The sequence below is a fragment of the Lagenorhynchus albirostris genome, chromosome 10, assembly GCF_949774975.1.
Source record: "Lagenorhynchus albirostris chromosome 10, mLagAlb1.1, whole genome shotgun sequence".
NCBI lineage: Eukaryota > Metazoa > Chordata > Mammalia > Artiodactyla > Delphinidae > Lagenorhynchus > Lagenorhynchus albirostris.
The window spans coordinates 25766575-25791179 of NC_083104.1; the positions used below are offsets into that span (position 1 = coordinate 25766575).

Here is a 24605-nt window from a genome sequence, read left to right on the forward strand (position 1 = left end):
TTGCCCCTTAGCACTTCTCATCTTATTTGCTGATTGTCTTTCTCCACTGCAGTAGAATATAAGTTCCACAGTGACTGTGTCTGTTTTGTTCACTGCTACATCCCCAGCCCCTAGAGCAGGGCCCGGCGCTGAACACATCAGTCAGCCAACAGAGGGTGATAGGTGCCACTGGAGAGAAGGGGAGTTGCTCAGCTCACCTTCAGAGCTGTACAAGAAGAGAGCCCAGGAGAGAACCTCCAAGGACTGCACTAAAAGGAGGCACAGAGAAAGAGGAGCCTTCAAAGAAACCGGAGAAGATGCCGCCTCACTTTGCTCTGAAGCTCTCATGGCAAAATGTTTATAACTTCCAAGTACTTAAAGAGAGCGGCTCTTGGGCACCTGATTTCTGCAAACAGTGGGCAGGATAGAGCCGAGTAGCTGACATGCTTCAGTTCCTGTGTTCTTTTTCTGTGTGTTCTTTTTCCTTTCCTGCATTTAAAAAAAAAAAAAAAAAACAACAGCCAAGTGCAAGCATGGCTCTAGGTGAAGAGGGAGAACCATTAGTACGTTTAATTCAACAAGAGGCAAATTGACTTTACCTTGTGGGCCAGTTGGGATCGTTTGGGAGGAGCTTTTTCTTCCCGGGAGAGTTGTGTTGAGAAAGAGTCTGGGGCTGGCTCCAGGCCCAGCTGGAAGGAGTGCTTTAGTGATCGGTTAGTGGTATTTGCTGTGGAAGCTGTGCGTGGGCAGTAACATAGCTGACAGACATTCTCTACCCTCCTCTAGAGAATCCGTTACTATGAGTAATAATTTTACAGAAACACTTATATTTCATCTCTCACGCTATGCATTTACCAAATGTAAATCCTGCCTACCTCGTTCCCTGGTACTCTGCTTGGTAACTTGAGGGCCTCTGTTTGGTCTCATTAGCATAACTCACTGGGGAGTTGAATGAGGCCAGAGTGAAGGTTGACTTTTTACAGCCTGATCATTTTTATGCTACCCAAGGAAGCTGTGACTCCATAGCTTATAAGTTCGAGCTCCCAGTTTTGTCCATAACTATTAGTTCTTTAGCATACACAATTTTGAGACATAAACAGCCCCAAGTATTGCAATTATCAGAGTCATATTAACCGACCTGCTGATAATTACAGAAATGAAAAGAATGTACACATAGGTTAGCTGGTAAATTGAGGTCCCAGGAGCTCTAATTCCTGAAATTATCCTGGAAGGAAATCTGAAGGTGAAGGCTGCATACTACAAATAGACCTTTAAGCGTTCAGTTATTTCACATTTTCAATTCCATGGTGAAGGGCGATTGGGTCAGTAAAGATAAGTGATGCCATCTGATCTAACTTATTTTAGTTAATAATGTCTACATACTCCTCTCTTTGTGCTCATCATTTTCCTAGAGAAAGGCGATTCTTGAAATTCTCTTGGTGCCCCTCCAGAGGAGGGTAGAATATTCAGTGGACAGTGGTAATGGAAGGCTTCCTTTGGAAAACTCCTAATTCGGATCTTCTAACAAGGAGACTAAACATCAAGCCCAGTGACCAGAAGTATCAAGCTTTATTGACATCTAGATGGGAGGAGCAGCAAGAGAGTGGAAAATGCAAGGAGCCTGGAGACGTTTTCTTGGGCAGCTCATGGTAACTGATTAATTGCTTGACCCTGAGAGTTAAGTGACCCATGAGAGGTCACCTTGACTTGAGAGTAATGATCACCAATGAGAGTGATCTCATTTAAGTCATTATTGAAATACAAATGGTTCTTTTGGATGCTAACGTATTACTCCAAGTCAGTTCAGTCATAACGTGAATTGGACAGTGGTTTGCAATACCTCTCATCCCCTAATGTGTGGGGTAAGGGGTGGGGAACCCGACCATCAATCAGTAATGATTTAATAAGTGTCTACAATGGGCTCTGATAGGCCTATGTGAGAAATTCAGAAGATCCTTCAAGAGATGACTGCTATCTTCCCAGTGCTGATTTCTGTGGAAGGGGAGGGAAGGAGAGGGGCCAACAAACACAACATGTAACACTTCAGGACATATTCAGTGGTAGGCAGAGCAGTCGTTTATCCATGTGAAATGTCACATCAAGTGTTTGGGACAGCGGAATCGGCATGAGAAGGAGAGTGGTGATTTGGGGAAACTTGCAGTGGCCTGGCTTGCCCTCTGCGTGGAGTGGGGAGAGGCCTCATGGAGAAGGAAGGATTGAAGCGGGACCTTGGAGGACTGAGGGGTCTAGGTTGCGTTTTCTGTGGCTGCACAGTGGATTACCACTCATTTAGTGGCCTCGGACAATACCTATATGTATGATCTCGTGGTGCCGTGGGGCAGGGTGTGGTTTTCTTCTTGGCTCAGATTCTCAAAAAGCTGAAATCAAGACGTTTTCATCTGCATTCTCATCTGCTCATCTTCCGAGCTCATCGAGCTGTTGGCAGGATTCAGTACCTTGCGGCGGGACTGAGGTCCCTCTTTCCCAGCTGTCACCGCAGAGCTTTTTTTTTTCTTTTAATTTTTATTGGAGTGTAGTTGATTTACAATGTTGTGTTAGTTTCAGGTGTACAGCAAAGTGTCTCAGTTTCACATATACATGTACCCACTTTTCTTTAGATTCTTTTCCCATGTAGGCCATTACAGAGTATTGGGTAGAGTTCCCTGTGCTGTACAGTAGGTCCTTATTAGTTACCTCTTTTATATATAGTAGTGTGTATATGTCAATCCCAGTCTCCCAGTTTATCCCTCCCCTACCTTATCCCCTGGCAACCGTAAGTTTGTTTTCTACATCTGTGACTCTATTTCTGTTTTGTAAATAAGTTCATTTGTACCCTTTTTTTAGATTCCACACATAAGCGATATCATATGATATTTGTCTTTCTGTGTCTGACTTACTTCACTCAGTATGACAATCTCTAGGTCTATCCATGTTGCTGCAAATGGCATTATTTCATTCTTTTTTATGGCTGAGTAATATTCCATTGTATGTATGTACCACACCTGCTTTATCCATTCCTCTGTTGATGGGCATTTAGGTTGCTTCCATGTCCTGGCTATTGTAAATAGTGCAGCAGTCAACATTGGGGTGCATGTATCTTTTTGAAATCTGATTTTCTTCAGGTATATGTGTAGGAGTGGGATTGCTGGGCCATATGGTAGTTCTAGTTTCAGTTTTTTAAGGAACCTCCATACTGTTCTCCATAGTGGCTCTACCAAGAGCTTTTAACGGCAACTTTTAGGTCCTTGCCATGTGGCCCCCTCCATCTTCAAAGCCAATGACTAAGAATCTCTCTTACATCAAATGCCCCTCACCCTTTCAATCTGTGTGTCCAGGAAGATCCCAGTCTCTTTCAAGGGGTGATAGGATTAGGTCAGGCTCATTGAGGATAAACTCCTTAATTTAAGGTCAACTGATTTGGGACCTCAAATTACAGTTGCAAAATTCCTTTGCAGCAGTACCTAGGTTAGTGTTTGAAAAATTGAGAGAAGGCATGTGTATTCCCCATGGCAGGAGTCTTGGGGGCCATCTCAGAATTCTACCTCCTACATGGTTAGATAGTAGGCATTACGTGTCCAAGCTGGAAACCAAAGTAATTATCAAAATTATATCTTCTAAAGTGGATTGCACGCGCAGCCTGGAATTGGGAGGAGGCCCTTTTAAAGGAAATGAACTTCAGAGTGGCCAGATGGTGATGTAGAATTGGAGGGGCCTGATTGGCTGGCTTGTTTCATGATCTAGGCCCAAACTACCTCCCTCTCCCTTTTTTCAGTCACTGGCAAACTCTCCTTTCTTGCCCTTCTTTCTTTTCATGCATACAGGCAGGCTTTCCCAGGAGTCCGGGTTCTCCATGGGCTGCATCTGTGGTTAGGGGCATTTGGTGGTATCTGGAGATATTTGGGGCTATCATAACTATCAGGGATACTAGTGGCATCTAGTGGGTAGAGGCCAAGGATGCTGGTCAACATCCTACATGCACGGGACAGCCTCCATAACAAATTATCCAGCCCCCAGTGTCAATACTGCCAAGGTTGATTAGCTCTACAAAATGTCGCCTTCCTGCCACTCTCGGGTCTCTTTCAAGCCTGAATGTGCTTCTCTTGAATTTCATCTGCCTGAGTGTGTTTCTCCCCTTTTCGACCTCAAGGATTCCTCCTCATTCTTTTGAGACTTGCTGCTACCATCACCTTCTTGTGTTGGTCCAGGTCACTCACTCCACAGTACTTTTTCATACCCAGGGTACCTTGCTCCGTGCTTTGTTTTATCAGTGTATGTATAACAGATCTGTCTCTCTCCCACAGACTGAGTTCCTCTTGAGTGTGGGTTGTGTTCTTTTATATCTATGTACCCAGAGCTCATTACTATAATGGCTTGGGTAAAGTAGGTGCTCAATAAGTGTCAGGTGGACAGGTGAATGGATAAAATGTCTGAGCGCCTGAAAAGTTCGTAGAAGTGAACTACCATTAGATCTCAGTTTCCCATCCCAGCTGCTTACAAGTTGTGTATACTAGAGGTAGGCTACTTAACTTTTCTGTGCCTCAGTTTCCTCCTTTGAAAAATGGGGATCTTCGTAGTTACTGCTTCAAAGGTCTGTTGCAAGGATTCCGTGAGAGAGTTCCTGTATAGTCAGAGAGTGGGAGAAAATGGGAGGGGCGTATTCATTTGCATAATGCTTCCTTGTTTTCCAAAAACAGTGGATGCAGGTGAGCATGGCTGAATGTGGCATACACCTCCAAAGTAATATACCTGAAAATGCAGGGCCAGAATGTTCCCATAACCACCAAGAAAAGAGATGTCAAGATTTAGGCCCAGAAAATGAAAATGCTGATACCTAGACCTCATATCCACACAGATTACCTCTGTTAGAAATGCTCTCAAGAGCTTAAGAGGCAGCAGTTTCCCCTGCGAACTGGACAGATTACCTCTGTTAGAAATGCTCAGGGGAAATGAGAGGCATCAGTTTCCCCTGCGAACTGGAAACTTTGCCTTTTCAATTTAGGAATAGTAATCAAAGGTAATATAAATATTTCCATTTCTTCCCTCCCCCAAATGTAATAATGAAGAGATTCTGTTCAATCTTTAGGTATCATTCATCAATTTTTCTAATGTACTTGATGATATAATGGAGAAGTAATGAATATATTAGTTTGGTTTTAAGAAAGCTTTAAAAATACAAGTTCTGGGCCCTATCCCAAACATAATGAATTTAAATTTCCAGGGTCGGGGTCCAGGAATCTGCAGAATTGACAAAATCGCAGATGGTCCTTACATACACATAGTCTGGCATTTGGAAACTAATGTACTTGGTGATACTTGGCATTAGGAAGCAGATTGAGAGTCCCAAATTCTAGCATGAACAGGGATGACGGGCTGAATTAAAAAATAAAAAAAGAACAGACCTGCACTTGGAGCCAGAAACCCAGCTACCCAGGTGTAGAATAAAGTAGATAGAGTCTAGTGAGAGATGCGTGAAGGGAAAAGACAAACAAACAACCTACATTTATACAGGTTTTGGTCAACAGCTCAGTGAGAATCCAATTAATATGATCTTAGAAGCACCGAATCTGGAACGAGAAGGGCATAAACCCACCCTATTCTGCCCTGGTCAAATCATGCTTGCAAGTTTTTCGTTATTAAGAACATTTTAAAACATAATCAGAAGTAGAAAGAATAGTACAATGAATCCCTGTGCAATAGATTTAACAATTATCAAAATTTTGCTTCATTTCCCTCATCGATCTCTCTTTCCTTTGGCTTACGGTTCCTCCCTCTTTCCCCCTCTCCTTTACTATTCTCCTTCCTAAGTATTCGAAAGCAAATCTCGGACATCATGTTATTTTAACCTTACATACCTAAACAGGTTTCTCTAAAAAGCATGGATATTTTCTTACGGGACCGTATCTCACCGAGCAGCACTGACAACAATTCCTCCTCATTTAATTGAAGTGTCACATTTTTAAGTGGCTGGGATGTAAAAGCGTTGGTTTGAAGCCATGTCCCATGAGGAACCGTGCATAGAAGGAGGTTGATAGAAGATAAAGACTCAGGGTTTTGAAAGACACTGAGTGCAAGAGTTAGCTGGCCTGGCTGTCTGTGATCCACATTGGTGGCGTATCGGCTGCCAGCTTACTGTAAGCAAGAACTTAATCCAGGATCCAGCTGTCTACTGATGAACTGAACTGCCTCAGGAGTTTTCTCTTCTGCAGGGGTGGAGCATGAGATACAACTGAATGGTTTATTTCATTCATTTTGTGAATGGTTGTCAAGTGTCTGCTGTGTTAGGTGCTGAGGATTACTGTGCAGAATAAGACAGACACAATCCCTTCCCTCATGGAGCTTCCAGTTTCTAGCGCTGTTTCCCAGAACGTGAGATGGCTTGGGGTGGTCCAGAATCCATTAATTAACTAACACTGAGTTACCCGGTTGAAAACAGTTCTCTTTTCAGTGTTCTAAACTTTGTAAGTACATCAACAAGGAGATCTCACTTCGCTGCTAGAGTTGGTGCTTCTCTAAAACTTGATCGTCTCCCTTTTCAGTTGAGAAGGAACAATGTCATGGTCATAGCCTCTGGCACACCACAGTTCCTCAGTAACTGTTTTTTGGGTAATTTGTTAAACATCTTTACAGAAACAAAATAATAGGAAAATGCTTAATACAGGAATAATTAAAGCCAAAGTGATACGAGGGATGTTTTTAACTTCCGGGTTTTTGTTTTTCACTCTTTAGATTTGCATACAGTAAAATTTACTCTCAGGTTTACCGTTTCGTGAGTTTTTCCAAATACATCCAGTCATGTGACCAGTGCCCCAACCAAGATACAGACCAGTTCTCTATCACCTTCTAAATTTTTCTCAATCCCACCTTCCGTCTCCAACCCTTGGCTTTCTGTGCCTATAATTGTGCCTCTTCTGGAATGTCACATGAGGCAGTCATACAATATGCAGCCTTTTCAGTCTGCCGTCTCTCTCTCAGCACTGCGTACTTGTGATTCATCCATCTTGTTGCTTATGTTTGGTCCTTTTACTCACTGGGTCGTAGTCCATGGTCTGGATGTCCCACAACTTGTTTATTCAATATAAATAGTAATATAAGGCACATTCAATATGACATATCATGAACACGGTATTTAGTAGAAGCAGATTTAGCAGAAATCCTGAAGGTGGTATGCAAATGAGTGAGTTTTGTGGGGAAAAACTAATCTGACCAACGTATGCGTTAAAGGGTTGTTGTTGGTGGTTCATCTTTGTTTTTTGTTTTTGGCTACACTGCACAGCTTGTGGGATGTTAGTTCCCCAACCAGGGATTGAACGTGGGCCCTTGGCAGTGAGAGTGTGGAGTCCTAACCACTGGACCGCCAGGGAATTCCCAGTTGTTCATCTTTTAATATCTTACCCAAGCCTTCAACAAAGTGTTTGATTGAAATATAAATAGGTTTCCTATCACCTTAAGTCAGAACATATTTTTTGGGGCCCCCAGGTAAACCCAGTTATCTCCAGAGCATTCTCTTCACATTCTCTCAATCATTTATTTTCATTTGTTCATTTCCCCCCTCCCTCCCTTCCTCCCTCCCTTCCTCCCTCCCTTCCTCCCTCCCTTCCTCCCTCCCTTCCTCCCTTCCTTCCTCCCTTCCCCATCTCCTCCCCCTAATATTTCACTGGAGTTTATGTAACTGAATTAATTAGACCTATTTCTCAAGGAGTTGGTTTTCCATAGAATTCACTTTGCAGTTAGCATGACAGAAGAGCTGGCATATTAATCGAATGCTACAATTTGTTCTTTGTATCTGAATCAGGCTGGGGTTGGGCTTCCTGCTTATCAGTTGTCCCTTTATACCATTCTGTCCTTCGAAGGGAATGAGCCAGGATTCTTTGTGATAGGACTGGGTGATGGTTGTGAGTGTTGATAGATAGGGTGTGGAAATGCTTAACAGGGACAGACTCTATCTCCTTAGTTAGAGTTACAGAGTCCCCAGGATATAAAGTGTCTTATGAAAATAAATAAGAGCTTTTCTTTTCCTTTCTTTGGCTGATGATATCGGTACCATTTAACCGAATAAAATGATAAAAATCTTTGTTCTTTCTTAAATAACCTGTTAATTGCTGTTCTCTGTATTTCATTCACTTGGTATTTCTGAAATATATTCATTTTATAGACGTTTCTGTCCCCCAGTGCATTTTAAATCCTCAAGCATACTCAAAGTATATATGTTTTATGTGGTTTTGTGTGTGTCTAGTGGGGTGGGAGGTATGCTGTTTGTAGCTAACCAGGAGATCAGAGCATGTAGCTTTCTCCATTTAGTCTGTTTGCTGCAGAATACAAAGGCTGCTAAAGGATTTGAGTGCATATCTTAAAAGCTCATCAGAAATATTCCAAGCTCTAGATTTTTTTTCTCTCTCAGCAACATTTCAGATGTGGAGGTTCTCCTCGGTTGCCCCTGCTAGTGTTGCTGAATTTAAAAAGGAAGAAAGAAAGATCTGTTCTGTTTTCTCATCTGTGGAATGAGGGGGTTGGACTAGATGGGAGATGTCAGATTTATAGCACTAGTGCTGTCACTCCTTCTCCATCCACATGACAGACATCACTAATCAATCACAGCATGCTTTCCTGCCATATGTAGCCTCAGACTTCTTATCAAATCGCACTCCAGGAATCCACTACTAATCAATCGGTGTTAGCCCAAGAGATGAAATCTATTTGCCATTGTGAAACATGATGGGGTTTAGTCTCTAGTGCAAACTTAGGATGGTTTATAAATGTCAGATCACCACGGCATGGTAGCAGGAAGATGTTGGAGGGCATGGGCAGTTTCAAGTGAAGAAGATTTCATATCGCTACGTTTATGCTCTTTGAAGGCAGGCATCATGTTTTATTCATGTTTTTCCTTGTTTACCCAGCCTATAAGGCAAACCCTTTCTCTTAGTAGACATTAGATACATGTTTGTTAAATGATGCATGAAGAAATGAATGGAAAGCTTGGCCTTGGCCAATTCTTCCCTCTCTAAGACTGCACAGTTCAGTGCTTCTTCCAAAGGGCAGGTGCAACCCTTGCCATTATTGAATTTCGCTACTTTAATTCAGGCCATTCCTACAGATTGGCTATATCGCTCTGTGTTCTTATCTGCTGAGCATTGGCAGGACCCAGCAACTTGGCATCATTGGTTGGACTTTACAAGTTCCCTCTCCATCCATTGTCCAGGTCATTCATAAACTTGTTGAGTAATACTGAGGAGGGTCCAATCTTTCCCTGCTGGACTCTGAATTCTTTCAACATGATTTGTGGTTGGGAATCTGAAGGTTTCATGATAAAGAGAAGAATTCTGCCACGGTTTTGGGATTTATCACAGAAGAGAATCACATATTTGACACTTCACATATGCAGCCTTCATTAATTATTTTGGGAGAACTGTATTTTAAGTTTCTTTATTAAAAGGACCAGATTGGATAACTCTTTAAGTTTTGATAGCATGATAATGTTACTTTTGCAGGGTAGATTCAGTAAATATTCAGTGGTCTTCAAGATAGTTTCATGAAAATAGGCTGAAGCCTCTGTCTTCTTCAGCTTTCAGAAGAAAATCACCTTTTGAAACAGAAGGCAGGGCTTCCCTGGTGGCGCAGTGGTTGAGAGTCCGCCTGCCGATGCAGGGGACACGGGTTCGTGCCCTGGTTCGGGAAGGTCCCACATGCCGCAGAGCGGCTAGGCCCGTGAGCTATGGCCGCTGAGCCTGTGCGTCTGGAGCCTGTGCTCCGCAACGCGAGAGGCCACAACAGTGAGGGGCCTGCGTACCGCAGAAAAAGAACAAAGAAAAACAGAAGGCATTTTTTTCCCACCCAGGCACTGAATTTCATCTAATAATAACACAAGCTACCCATTTAGTAAATATCAATTTTAGGCCAAGCATTCTGCTAAATGCTTTACATTTATTATCCCTAAACCTCAAAACAACCCCAGGACTGGTGCTGTGAATTCCATTTTACAGATGAGGTGAATGAAGCTTGGAGAAGTTACATAATTTGGCCAAAGTCACTAGGTGATAGGTGGCAGTACTGGGATTTAAAGCCAAGCCTAACTCTAAAGTGTTTCCTCCGAAGGGTACCAATTCCCTCAGTGTAGATGTTACCCCTTCCAGGAAGCCTTCCATCAGGTACCACTTTTCTGCAAGGCTGGTTGAGATGTTCTTCCTCTGTGTTTCTGTAGTCGTTTATGCTCCCTTATGATGACACTCTCCATCTGTTTATCTGCTTCCTCTACCACCAGAGTCAGATTCCTGAGGACAGGGGCTTTGTGTTTCCGTTGGTTTGTTTTTTTTGTGTGTGTGGTTTTTTCTGCCGCTTTTGTTTAACGGCTGAATGAATACAGTTTTCCCAGGAGTTCTCTGCCACTCCACCTTGGTACAGAGGAGCCATATTAATGTACAGCTAGGCCTGTAAGAACCTTCTATAGTTCAGAATTCATTATATTTGGGGATAAAAGATCCAAGGAGATATAGTCCATCTCGAAATGTGGAATGGCACAGTTGCCTCTCTTTAATACTACTAAGTGCCTTCTGCTTAACTCTGTCATTGCATTATCAAACTGTTTCCCTTTCCCTCAGTTCAGTTTTTTATTAACTGTACTTTTATGAGTGATTAATACATGCAGATGTTCTTATGTTTATCCTGCTTGAGATGCCCTGTGCTTCTTGAATCTGAAGATTCATGAGTTTTATAAATTCTAGAAAATTCTTAGCCATTATGCCTCTTCTGAATGTCTCTTCTCTCCCAACGGGACACCTATTAGACATATGTTGGCCCTTCTCAGTCTATCCTCTGTATCTCTTAACCTCATTTTCGTAGTTCTCACCTCTTTATCCCTTTGTGTTTCATCTTGTGTAATGCACTGAGATCTGTATTTCTCTCTTCAGCAATATTTAGCCTTATGTTTCACCTCTCCATTCAGTTTGCAATTTTAATGACTGTGTGGGGAGAGAGAGGCATCGTGTCTTTTTTTTTTTAAGAGTTTCATTTCTAGCGTTTTTGTGTTTAACTGTTTTAAATTTTATTAATGTTCTTTTCCAAAATGTTGTTTTATGACCTCTAACTCTTGAGCCTCTGATCCTCATGCTTGTTGACTTGTGACCTTTGACTCTGTGTTTTGTAATTTACTATTGGGAGCTCATGCTTTGCAGGGCCAGTTTTAGCCCAGGTTTCAGGACTGACTCTCCAGGGCAGTTTTTCATTTCTTCTGTGGGGGAATTCTTGGCATATCGTGAACAGGACCAAAGTTTATATTAATGGTTCATTTGGAGTTTTCTGATTCTGCCTTTGGTTATTCATACTCCACTCTCAAGAAAGGCATAGGCCTAGTGTTTCTAATTCTCAACTTAAACGTTTCCCTCCTGCTCAGAACACAGATAGAAAGACAAGTTTCCTTGGGTTGGTTGACAATTTTTCTAATCCATTTGTTCACTGAGGGTGCAGTCCTCAGGGAGCATTCCTGGTTTTCTGTAGGGGTCTACTAACAACTTCCTGCTTCTCCTTGTTCCAAGGTCTCATATTCTGTCCTGCTTGGGCATTCAAATCCTAGCCCCTAGGGAACTAAGACAAACAATTCCTCTGTTGCCAGACACCTTCCCTTCTACCTCATAGCCCCAGCATGAGTTTGCATGCTGGGGCTCATTTAACATAATTCTCTTTGTCTCTTTCTCTGTCCTGTTCCCCACCCTGCAGTGATTAATTTTATGTGTCAACTTGACTGGGCTAGGGGATATCCAGATAGCTGGTAACATTATTTTATTTTTTTAAATAAATTATTTAATTTATTTTTGGCTGCCTTGGGATTTCGTTCCTGCACGTGGGCTTTCTCTAGTTGTGGTGTGGGGACTTCTCATCGCGGTAGCTTCTCTTGTTGCGGAGCACGGGCTCTAGGTGTGTGGGCTTCAGTAGTTGCAGCATGCAGGCTCAGTAGTTGTGGTGCGTGGGCTTCAGAGCACAGGCTCACTAGTTGTGGCACATGGGCTTAGTTGCTGTGCGGCACATGGGATCTTCCCGGACCAGGGCTCGAACCAGTGGCCCCTGCATTGGCAGGCGGATTCTCAACCACTCTGCCACCAGGGAATCCCCCGGTAACATTATTTTTGAGTGTGTATGTGAGGGAGCGTCCAGAAGAGATTAGCATTTGAATCAGTGGACTTCCTACAGAAGAGTCCTCCTGACCAATGTGGGTGGGCGTCGTCCAATCTATTGAGGGTATGAATAGAGCAAAAAGGCGGAGGAAGGATCAATTTGCTCTCTCTGCTTGAGCTGTGACTTCCATATTTTCCTGCCTTCAGACATTGGCACTCCTGGTTCTCAGGCTTTTGGAGTGGGACCAGGACTTGCACCACTGGCACCCAGTTCTCAGGCCTTTGTACTCAGACTGCATTATAATACCAGCTTTCTTGGTTCTCCAACTTGGAGACTACAGACCATGGGACTCTTCTATCTCCATAACCATGGGTGCCAATTCCTAAAATAAATCTCCGCATCTCTCTCTCTCTATCCTACTGGTTCTGTATCTCTGGGAAACCCTAATGCTCACTCCCACTCACTAGGAGTTGGTGACCTCAGCACCTTGCACGGGACCTGACTCTGAGTCGGCACTGAATTCACATCTGTTTCGTGAATGACTGATACTCACCAAGAAGCCAAACCAGCAGTCAGACCATCCCAACCCCCCAGGAAATGTATTTTTTTTTAATTTAATTAATTAATTAGGCTGCTTGGGTCTTTGTAGCAGTGCATGGGCTTTCTCTAGTTGTGGCGAGCAGGAGCTACTCCTTGTTGCGTGCAAGGGCTTCTCACTGCGGTGGCTTCTCTTGTTGCAGAGCACAGGTTCTAGGCGCACGGGCTTCAGTAGTTGTGGCTTGTGGGCTCTAGAGCGCAGGCTCAGTAGTTGTGGCGCACGGGCTTAGTTGCTCCGCGGCCTGTGGGATCTTCCCAGAGCGGGGCTCGAACCTGGGTCCCCTGCATTGGGAGGCGGATTCTTAACCACTGCGCCACCAGGGAAGTCCCAGGAAATGTATTTTGATTTCATTAATAACACTAGCTCTTGACTGTCCCAATAGCCTGTAGCTATTGACTGGGCACATCATGTGGTCCAGATATGAGCTAATACCATCTTTACAACAACCTTGTGAGATGGGAGATTTCATGATCATGCTTTACAGACAAGGAAACTATGGCACAGGTTATATAACTAGTAAGAGGCGGAGGCTATCACTGAAACACCTGGCCTCTTGAATACTGCCTTTTAATTAACACTTGTCACAGCTAACATAGGATGTATCATTGTTCATTCCTTTGTTTATTCATTCATTTATTCCGTCCGCAAGTATTTACTGAGAGCTCACAGTGTTCCAGGCAGGAAGTAATAACACTGTGATGAGGAATGGAAACATCCCTGCTGTGGTGGAATTTACAGTGTAAAGGGAGAGACAGATTAAGCAAAAAAAAAAAAAAAAAAAAAAAAAGTGAAACTGTGATGAGTGCCCGGGAAGGGGATAATAATGGGGAGAATTTAGAAGCGCCTAGCTGGGGGGTTCTTGCCAGCAATAGAGGGTCTCCAAATCTGTGATAAATTGGATGAGCCTTGAGGGACGAGTAAGATGGAAGGGGTGAAGGCCAAGGGCCAGCCTGCTCCCTGCCTTCCTTGTGTATTCTCCTGTGCACCATAATTTTGCTTTTGCAGCCCCTGCCAGCTCTGGGGACCTCCACGTGCAAGGGCCACAGGGCCTGTGTCCTTCTGCTTCTGAGGAAAGGTGGCTGAACCCCCCACCCCACCCCCCCACCCCCACCCCCACCCCACCCCCCCACCCCCACCCCACCCCCCCCACCCCCCCCCCACCTCCACCCCCCCCACCCCCACCATCAGCCTTTTCTAATTTTAAAGCAGTAGCTCCCTTGATTGAAATCTCAATTTGGGAACAGGCCTAGGATTGGCCTGGAGCTTGGAATTTTCACCAATAAGCGCAGCGGTAGGTGGGGAGGCGTCCCTTTAAGCAGCTGGGAGGCAGCCTGGAGAGCTGGAAGCGTCCCTCCTGGGGACCTGAGCGATTTTCCTGGATCCAGAGCTGCGCAGGGAAGCAGCTGCCACCACCGCGCCCCGGGAATGTCACCTCCCTTGCGCGGAGCCCCTGCAGGGCCCCCTCTGGCTCCGGGCAGTTGGCGGCCGACGCCCCGCTGGTCTTTTTAGCCGCAACCGCATCCCCTGCACCTGGGTTGGCGGCCCCTTCCCCCCAGCCCCTTAGTTCCCGGCGGTGGAGGCGCCGCAGCGGCGAGCGATGCAAGGCTGAGCCGGGTAAGTGGCCCCCCAGGGCCAGGGCGCACGGAGGGGGCACTGGGGCGCGGGTGCTGGTGGTTCTCAACACCCTCTCTGGGAAAGGGGGCCTTAAACTGGGACAGTAACCTCTGGGAGAGATGCGCCTTGCCACACAGACGCTGGGGAGGTCATGAGCTATGGGGAGGGGGCCTTGGGGTCATTTTCTTCTGAGCGTCTCCCAGCTTTTGCGCACTTGATTAACCAATAATAGTAACAGTATCACGAGACAGGGATCATGTTGTTACTGTATTAGGACTTCTTCGAGGGAAACATTTAAACGTCCCTGAACTTGCTTTTTAAACAGCCTTTATTTATTCTCTTACAGTTCATTTCCTTCAAGTACTTAAAATGTATGTATTGTTAATGACCTACTTATTTATTTCCCTTATTTCCCTTACACTCTCAAAAAATGTTTCATGTCTCCAGGAAGGTCTACTTTAAAAGATGATGTGTTTCTCCCCACATTCCTCATTGCTCGTTTTCCTAGAACTTAAAAAATTCCTTGCTTTTCTCCTTGGTGGATATCTGTAATTAAGCAACTCTGAAATTTGTTCATTTATTCTCTCTGAATTGGGGGTGGAAGTAGGGGAGAGGCCCCCCTCTCCTGGCCTTCCTAGCTCTGAGAAAAGAGTCTGTGGGATGGGGAAAGCTGTTGGGGGGAGTTCATTGGAACCCTGCTCTCCCAGGATTGCAAATGTACCCTCTTGGCTGTTGGGAGACTTAACCTGAGATCATGCAAATCTGGGGTGCCTGGGCAGCTGTATCCTGGGAAATTTTAAAACCAAAATAATCTATAGGGATTGGGCTGGGGGAGGGGTAAGGTTTATTTAAAAGATGCCTTTTCAGCGTCCTCCCTCTCCCCAGTCTGTTTGCTCATGTGTACCTACCTAAGGAAGAACTTGGAAGCCTAATGTGTAGGGCCAGCGGGTTGGTTGTTTTTGTTTGTTTGTCTTTTGGGTTTGGTTGTTGCTGCTTTTGAAGATGAGGCTGCTGGGCTGCTGGAAGAAAAGCCTTCCAGAATTGGAGCGAAGTCTGAGGCATGGATTGCCCAAGTCCATTTCCGCCCTTATTGAATTATTTTGGCTCGTAGCAGCCCTCATTTTGCTGGATTACCTCTGTTTGCAGTTGTTTGGGTGTTGTGTGACTCATTTGTATACTTTGGGTTCCCTGCTTTCTGCCAACAGATGTTTTTATCTGTGCAACTAGTTGAGTAATTAGAGAGATGGACACAGCGCTGTATGTACAGACAGAACAAATACCACTTGGGGAGGATTTGGGCCTTTCCTTTTTCAAATCATCACTTGCCAAATCTTCCCAGCCGTTGGGCAATTCAGATGAAGGTGTCAAGGGAGCTGAGCAGTGAAGAATTTATATGTACAGCTAATTCTGCTCATCTTACAATAAGACATCTTCCCATGGGGCCAAAAAGTGGGGGTGTGGGGAAAGCTTAGAAAAATAATGCTGTGTTCTTAGTCACTGACTACCCAGCTCTCCCTGGATTTCTGAGAACCTGCCAGGAGAAACTGTTGACTAGATGGAAGTTTCAAGAAATGCTGAACAGAAATCAGTACAGGCCCTCCTTGAGCGACTTTTATTTCTGTTTGGAGGAAGGGAACACTTTGTTAGAATAACAAATCGTGGCTGCTTTTCAAGAGCAGAAAACAGTTCTTGTTCCGAAGGCAAGATTCCTTTTTAAGAGTGTGAATCATTTGGTTTAGGTTTTTTGCTTTTTTTCTCTCTCTTGCGGTGGAGGCTTGGAGATGATTAAATGTCTTGTCTGCAGGAAATTACCAGGAGATTTGAGTATTTTCCTGAATCAGCCTCAGATGGTACACAGCTTTGGGTGTAATACAAGAAAGCTCTGTTACCAGGCAATCTTTCTGCAGTGATACCCTCAACCTCTCCCAGCCTTTCAAGCTTCTCCCTCAACAAGCTTTTTCTTTTTTTATTTTTGGGGCTGGGCTTCCATTTGAGAAACTGAGATAACTCTCTCAGTCCCTTCATGAGCTTTTTAAGATGGAACTTATTTTTGAGACAGTTTTATCGAGCCCACTTCCCCATTGGCCTCCTCCCACCAGCCTTAGCAGGAAAAGCTCTTGGCTCCTTTATCCAAGATTTCCTTTAAGCCCGGATTGCTATCCGTAGGGACACAGATGTCTCAAGGAATGAGAGGCAAAGGTTTGAACTAGCACTCACCAATTCGGTGGTGACATTTATGGTCTTGGCCGAGAAGGCAGAGTGATTCTGTGCTGCGTTTACCCCCGACGTGAAGATCGGGCAATTAAAAGGCGTCCAGGGACAACCGGGGGGTCCAGTGCCCTGCTTTGTGTAGTGCTTACAGAGATCTGCCATTTTCAATAATTTTGGAAAACCGAATCTTAGAGACGCTCTGCTCCCCAAGCTAGATTTCTGAATCTTTCCTGAAAGGTACCTGGTCACGTGAAGCACCTCCTAGCTGTGTAATCAAATAGGAGAGCTCTGGGTGCATATAAACTCAGCGTGATATTCCGAGTCAGTGAGAGGAAGCAGAGGGAATAATTTTTTTCAGCTACCAAAACACAGAATGGCAATCCTAGTTGAATATAATGAAACTTGATGGAAATTGTATGGAGAGTTTAAATGTAATGTTCCAAAAGAGTTTCTTTGCTTTTTTAAAATTTTTTTTCTCAAAATCTAAATGGCAAGGGATTCTTTCCCAAGATACTTCGCATTTGATTACCGTGCAGTTTTCTGTTTGTTTGTTTTTGGGGGTGATGTTCTTTTTTCATATCCTGCTGCTCTGTGTGACAAGCAGAGGGAGACTTGTTTTTGCAAAGATTGTATCTGGATGTCTTCCAAAAGATACGGAAGATGGAGGGACGCTGGAGGGAACAGACGGACGCAGGTACTGTGGGACTCAGTGTCTGGGAAAACTCATGAATGATTTCCCTCCAAGTATAGCCCAGAGGCCTTTGAGAATTGCTTCATGTTTGACTTTTGCCAGCCAGCTTGTGTATAGAAATCATCATACCCATCACGAAGGTCTTCCTCCTCCCAAAGCACCTTCCCAGGCAAGATGCCAAACATCAGGGAGTGTGTACGTGACATTGCTTATCACGTCTTTGAAAGTTTGCCTTGTACTACTTTTTCTTTAAAAAAAAAAAAAAAAAAAGAAGTGACTACTTGATTTCTTGGTAACATTAACAAAAGATTCCTTTGCATTCACCTAGGCGGCTGTAATTACAAAACCTTTAGTTTTTCCAGTGGTTGAGGCTTTGTTTAGGCTTTTGAGGATAAGTGACTATCTATTGAGCTGGATTTCAGGTGAATTCTAATTTTGAGCCCTCGGACTGTCTAGCCTGGAGAAAAGGTTTCATATTAACATGTTATACTTGATGATAGCAGTATATAGAATGATAGCTATTAACTTACTGAGTCTTTGCCAAGTACAGACTATGTGTCTTATCAATCTTTCTTAGACTTTCCTGCACATAAAAATATTCTTAAGAGAGTCTGCTTCAGGGGGTATGTGTGACACCTAGAAATCTGCATGTGAAGAAGCATCTCAAGTGAGACCTTGGACTCTACCTTGAGACACACTTGGCTTTTCCTTTCTGATCGCTTAAAATCCTCACAGTAACCCTGCGGAGTAGGTGCTGTTATCATCCCTGTTCCACGGATGAGGAAGGGTAGGCTCAGAGAGGTGCTGTAACTCTTCTGGGTCACACAGCTACTCAGTGGCCATGCGGGGGACTGGAACCTGTGACTGTCCACCCCCAGTATACGTGGAGCTTACGCTTATGCTTCTGGTGGTTGTGTGGTCTTCCCTTTACAGTTTGGACCTAGTGACCCCTCCCCACGACTCTCTCTGCTGCACCCTTCCCTGTGACGTTGGCATGCAATACGCAGCTGCAGTCCACGAGGGCCCCTTGTGGCAGGATGCAGGAGGGCTGCATGGGGGTGTAGGGGTTCACGTTCATACTGGAGAAACATCTGACTAATTTGCCTTGAGTTCTCTAACTGCTGAACCAAGACGACTCAAGGTCAGATTGATTTACTTGTGAGGTGCTTTCGAGTCCCCCAGCTTTTGGAATTCTTAAGGCAGGTCTGTGTCCTTCAGTGGGTCCTTCCCCAGTCCCCAGTGTCACCTCTTTCCTCCTCTCCAGACACTTCCCTCAGGCTCCTCCGACAAGACCCTTCACAGTTCACACGCCCAACAGGGCTGAAGCCTCTTCCTCATGCCCGTGACCTGAGCCCACCTGGAGCCCATCTTTTTCCTCCATCTTCTGCGTCAGTTAACACCCTCCCCCCCAGGTAGATTCCTGCCGAAAGCAAATACCAAGGGAAAGTTGTAAAGAAAGGGGCAGAGGCCAGGAGGAGCCTCATTCACGCCTCCTGCTTGATTCCCCCTTGGCCTGACCCGATTTCTCTTGCCCCTGGGCTTATGAACCGGGGCTGATTTCTCTTGCTTAATTGCTGCAGGATTGTGGTACAGGACAAACCACTTAACCTCGTGCACTTTGCCTCCATTATCTGTTAAATGGAATGTTCATGTCAGCCCTTTCTCCTTTGGGTACAAGTGACATAATGTCTGTGGAAACACTTTGGACTTTGTTCAAACACATTTTGAAGACGTGATCCTGTTGCCTTCTAGCAACGAATGGTTCCCCTACGGTGTTCTAGGAAACACCTGTTGGGCGAATGGCTCTTCCAAACAAGAAAGCGAAAACATGGTTCCATGTATATTTGAAACATGCGATACCCTACATCTCTTTTTGGAGGAATCACAGTTCATACTAGCATATTAAAGGCTCTGAGCCCTGGAGTAGGGAAACCTGTTTAACTATGAGTTTGCGTCTTCCATGCTAATATGACCCCAGAACCCTTTTGCAGCCTGAGTTGTTAACGTGCTGCAGTACGCGCTTGGGGGAAAGCTGCTACACGTCAAGATGTCAGCTCTTCTGTTTATTAGCCTTTAGACAAGTCAGTACCTCTCTGAACCTCATTTCCTTCTCTGTGAAATGGGAATGATAATGAGACCTACCCTACAGAGTTTGGGGGATGGTTAAATAAATTAAGCGATGCGAAGGTTGCCTTCCACCTGCCAGGAACATTTGTGTGAGTGCATCGTTCCCGCCTTGCTGTGGTTTTATTCTTGCGTCGGCAGGTTTAGGTGTATCCCATTGCCGCATCTTCCTCTTGCCTCAGTCTCCTTTGCTCCTCCGTTTCATCTTTATTCGCTCCCTTGCTGACATCATCCAGTCCATGGCTTCACGCGATGGCTCACAGATTTCCATCTTCAGCCTGGACCTCACTCCTAAGCTCCAGACTTACACACTGAACTCTTTTCTCAGCGTCTTCGTTAGGTGTTCATTGAGCTTCTCAAACCTGATGTGTCAGAGCACAACTGCAGATTTATTCTCCTCCCCGAGCCTTTACCACGTCAGGCAGTGGCACTTCCAGGCACCCCCGTTGTTTGAGCTACAAACTTTTGGCATATTTGATCTTTCTCTTTTCCACACACTGCCATGTCGCATCCCATGGAAGTGAGTCTTTTCAGCTCTATCTCAAAAAAAATCCCACACTGAACATGGGGGAGGGAGAGGGAAGACTGACGGGAAAGGGGCTTGAAGTCATTTCCTTGGGTACAAAAAATGCTTTACATTCTCGGTAGAGTGTGGGTTTCATGGGTAGAGGCATCTGTCAAAATTGACCAGGCTCTACACATAAGATATGCATTTTGCTGTATGTAAATTACACCTCAATAAACAATATGATAGAAAAGAGGTTTATCCCAGATGGAGCGCTGCTCATCATCTCTACAGGCACAACTTTAGTATGTGTGACCATCGTTTCTCACCTTGATTACCCAGTAACCTTCCCCAGTACCGAGTGTTTTTAAAGCTTAACTCAGATCATACCCCTCCCCTATGTAACATCTTCCAGCAGCTTCCCATTGCAATACGAGTAAAATCCAAACACTTCACCGTGAACTGCGGGGCGGCCCCCTACCCGCCACCTTAACAGAGCTGCCCCTTGTCTGCTCTGCAAGGACGTGTCCTTTCCCAAACACTCGTCCACATGCTCCAGCCACAACGGCCCTTCACACCCAAGTTCCTGCCTGCCTGTGGGCCTTTGCACTTGCTCTTCTTCCTGCTTGGAATGCGCTTCTCCTAGAACTTTGCCTGGCTGGCAGCTTCTCATCGTTGACATCCTTAGCTTAAATGTCATTCTGCCAAGAGGACTTCCTGCCCAGCTTTGCGTCACCAAGCCCCGCCCCCTCCCCACACACCATGTTACTTTTTGTCCAGAGCATTTCTCAAGATATAAAATATTTGTTTTTCAGTGTGACAAGTGTCTTCCACTGCCTCCTAGTCCCTGAAGGGCAGGGACTATGTTGTTCAACTCCCATCCTCAGTGTACAGTTCCTGCCACCTAGTAGGGGCGGACTGAGCTGACTGACCGGGACCTAGCTCAGTGTCTGACATAGCAACTGCAAGAAAATTGTTACTTAATGTAAATTTTTAAATTATTTTTATCACTCTCCTCCTTTTCTCAACTCCCTCCTCCTTTTGGGGGGATGGAACGACTGAAAACCCTCATAGCCTCACTAAATCCCCGTACTTAAATGTTTCTGACCTTCAGCTGTTTTTTTTTTAAATTATAAAACAAGGTCAGCGATAGTTGCCCCTTGCAGAGGTTTGTACACCCCTCGGAGGAAGGTGTTCTTGCAGTAGGAGTGAGGCATTCATGGTTCCTCACCTTTTAAAATTACACCCCCAACTAATGGTTTTCTTTGAAGACCCTGAGCTTCTGAACTTTCCTGCCAGGGAAGTCTAATCAGACGCAGCTGCTGCTCTGGGATTTGACTTCGGATGCAAAGATTTTTAAGATCAACTGCAACGTCCATGAATGGCTTTGGAGCTCAGAAGGCAGTAAACACATATATATATATTAATTTGTTGGAGAAAATTCTGCCAAGAGAACAAAGGTTAGACTGCATGTAGAGTGCCCCAAACCCTCCCCTCCCTGCTCCCAAAGGCTCTCATCCAGTATCATTGCTGGAGTTCTCTTTTAAAAATCAGAGCAAAGGATTGTACGTTCTAGAAATGGCAAGAAAATCAACACATGTCGGTGGGGATGAGGTTGTCCTTCCTGGGCAGGAAGAAAATAACACTCATTTCTGAAATCCCATAAGCCACCGTTTATTTATTTGAACTGTCTATTGAGTTACTAGGACAGAAATAGTACACAAGTTTTATTTGCCTAGAGCTCTGGTTAAGGAGGACTAGGGGGCCCTTTCAGAGCTCAGGGGAGTGTGCTGTGATTGATTAGCAATGTCTGCCATGGGCAAGAACCATCTCTGGTGTTATACATAAAGAATTAGAAATTGTTAGATATCGAAGGCCCCACAGAGATCATCCAGTCTCACTCTTGATCTGATAACTACTATGCTGTGTTTGGGGGGGACTTTAAAAAATAATCATGAGCTTGGCAAAGTAACACCTCTTAAATTTTCAGACCTTTGTCTCCTCGTGGGTCTCAGCAGTGTTTTCAGCATGGCATACTGCAGCACTTTCCTGGGCTGGTCAGCGGGATCTTCCAGTTAAGACTGGGAAATTCTGTGTTACCATACCGCCTTCTCAAAGACACATAAGACACAGTAAACACATAAAAGGTTCCGAGAAGTCCAACTGTAAAGAAAACTGTCTAACGTTAGTTCCCAAACCTGTATGATCCCACGATGCTTCTCAGGGACACTCGTGTGGCCATCTTGTAGAACATTGTTTACATGATGCTGTACGATGTTTAGCTGATGGAGAGTGTATTTGTTTCCTGTGGCTGCTTTACCAAATTGCCATAAACTGGGTGGCTTAAAGCAATAGAAATTTATCCTCTCACAGTTCTGGAGGCCAGAAGTTTGAAGGCCAAGGTGTTGGCAGGGCCATACTTCCTCCAGAGGCTCAGAGAGACTTCCTGCCTTGCCTCTTCCAGTTTCTGGTGGCCGCCAGCAGTCCTTGGTGTTCCTTGGTTTGTGGCCACATCACTGTAGTATCTGCCTCCATCTTCACATTGTCTTATCTGTGCGTGTGTCACATCTCTGTGTCTCTGCCTTTCTCTAGTGAGGACACTTACACAATAACACTTAGGACCCACTCGGATAAGTCAGGATAATTTTCTCCTTTCAAAATCCTAATTTAATTACATCTGCAAGGAGCCTTTTCCCAAATAAAGTAGCATTCACAGGTTCCAGGACTTAGGACATTGACATATCTTTAGGCGGACATTTTTTAACCACCCAGAGGCATATTGACTCAAAAGTCAGGAGGCCTGGATCAAGTTCTCACTTTGCCAAGAGCTCTCCCCAACCTGCACGCCAGCCACATGCTTAAATCAGGGGTCAGGGCGCATGTCTTTACTCCTCAGAACCTCAGTTTCCTCAACTATAAAATGGGATGTCATTGCCCATACTTCATAGCGTTATTGTAGAGATTAAATGCGATAATACTTGCAAAGTGCTTAGCACAGGTGAGCACTGAGTATCTATTAGCTTATTACTATAATTATATAGTTTTACTATTGTTACAGCTGCTACCACTATTATCATGTCCCTTCTCTTTGAACCTTATCGTCAAATGAAGTTATATGGGTGCCTCATCCCCAGAATATCTAGGGCTCCTTTCAAGACTGGCAAACTATGGTTCCCCATCTGTCAAAGGCCAAGTTATATTTTTTGAGTCTTTTCAAGTGAACATATCTGATGCTTATAAAGTGAACACACTCATGTTCCCAGCATACAGATTAAGAATAAAATGTCACCAGTGCCACAGCGACCCTTCTGCCCCCCTCTTACCAGTGATCACTACCCTTATTTCTAGCGTGGTAGGTTTTGCCTGTTTTTATACTTGCCATAAATGGAATCATACTCTTTTTGTACCTGGGTTTTTTCACTCAGCATTCTGTTTGTGAGGTTCAGTCATTTTGTTGTAGATCATTCATTTTAATTGTTGTATAGTATTCCATTGTTAAATAAATCCCAGTGTACCCATTCAGTTTTCGGTGGGCAATTGGTTAGTTTTTAGTTAGCAGCTATTACAGAGAATGCTGTAATAGACGTTCTAATACATCCTCCTGGGGAACATTTAATGCTGAGACAAAACACGTGATACTTTTAATCAAGAACTCTCTCCTCCACCTCCCATCCCAGTTGCCTGTTTCAGATTCTTCGCAACATGACAAACTCATAAGCAGCGGTCTTGGCTCACCTAAAGGAACCGATCCCTTCCCTGGCCTACCCACCACCCTCCTAAGCCGTTGGCCAAGGCTCCCTTTCCTTGATGTGTTGACACCTTTTGAGCCTCCACACTTGCCAAAAGACTTTCCCCTTGGCCTGTCTTCCCGTGGGCTGAGCCGGATGTGGTAACCTGCAGGAGGCTACACCCAGCCAGAGACGCAGCTCCGCCTCCCAGCGTCCCACTTGTTGCCACCTCATTCATTGACTCACGCGCCCATGCCAGTGCGCAGCCCTTGCTTCCCTGACTGCCTTCAGGAGAGACGTGATGCCCACAAGAGTCCCCTTCTTTCTCCATCGGGGGCCTCCACTGCACTCATCCTGCACCCCCATTTCATAATCCCAAGCCTGGTATTTGTCACAGCCCAAACTCTTGTACGGATTAGAATGTGTCCAACTGAGGGTCGGGGGCAGAAGGGTGGTGGAGGGAGCTGGCCCAGACTGGCAGAGCGACATGGGCGTGAGCCAGAAACTTGGCACTGTTGCCCACAAAGGTTGGGAACTTGCGATTTAACTCAACCATATAATTTTCCTTTTGTTGGAGAAGGTTGGAACTCATGTTTCAACTGCTCCTGGTGTTACATCCACGAGAAGCTCTTTCTAGATGCCCAGATTGAGTTTGGTCGTGGCTGAAGCATTAGTGCCATGTGGTGAATGGTGGAGTCATATACGTGGCTTTGCCCAGGGTTCTATTCATTTGTGTCAGATGGGCAGTTTACCGCTGTCAAATCTGGAGTTAGATGGGGAAATGTAGGATGGATAGTAGGCCCAGTTACAAAGACATTCCAGAGGGGGATCTAAATGAAATTAGACTTACTCCTTTGTCTTACCCATTTTGTCCCTTTTTTGACTAGGTGATCTTAAAGATATGTGTCTATGAGAGGTGGAGTGGGGAGGGAGGCATGGGAAACAGTACATTGTAAGTGTCTTTGTTAGGCTCTCGTGTTTACTTTTTATTGCCTGGTGACCAAGAAGTAGGAAAGAAAGTGAAGATGCTTGGGAAGGCTGAGGTTGACTGGA

General features: G+C 44.8%; 1 protein-coding gene across 3 annotated transcripts in view; it reads left to right on the forward strand.

The window, feature by feature from the left end:
• PRICKLE2 (prickle planar cell polarity protein 2) overlaps positions 1–24605 on the forward strand; it is a 342842-nt gene that overhangs the window by 157413 nt on the left and 160824 nt on the right. The window contains exon 1 of one of the 3 annotated variants that reach the window (XM_060161422.1): positions 14116–14293. The exons of the other annotated variants lie outside the window; for them this stretch is intronic. The gene's annotated coding sequence lies outside the window, so the exon portion shown is untranslated. Of the gene's footprint in view, positions 1–14115; positions 14294–24605 lie in introns of those variants that run through there. 3 annotated transcript variants of the gene reach the window in all.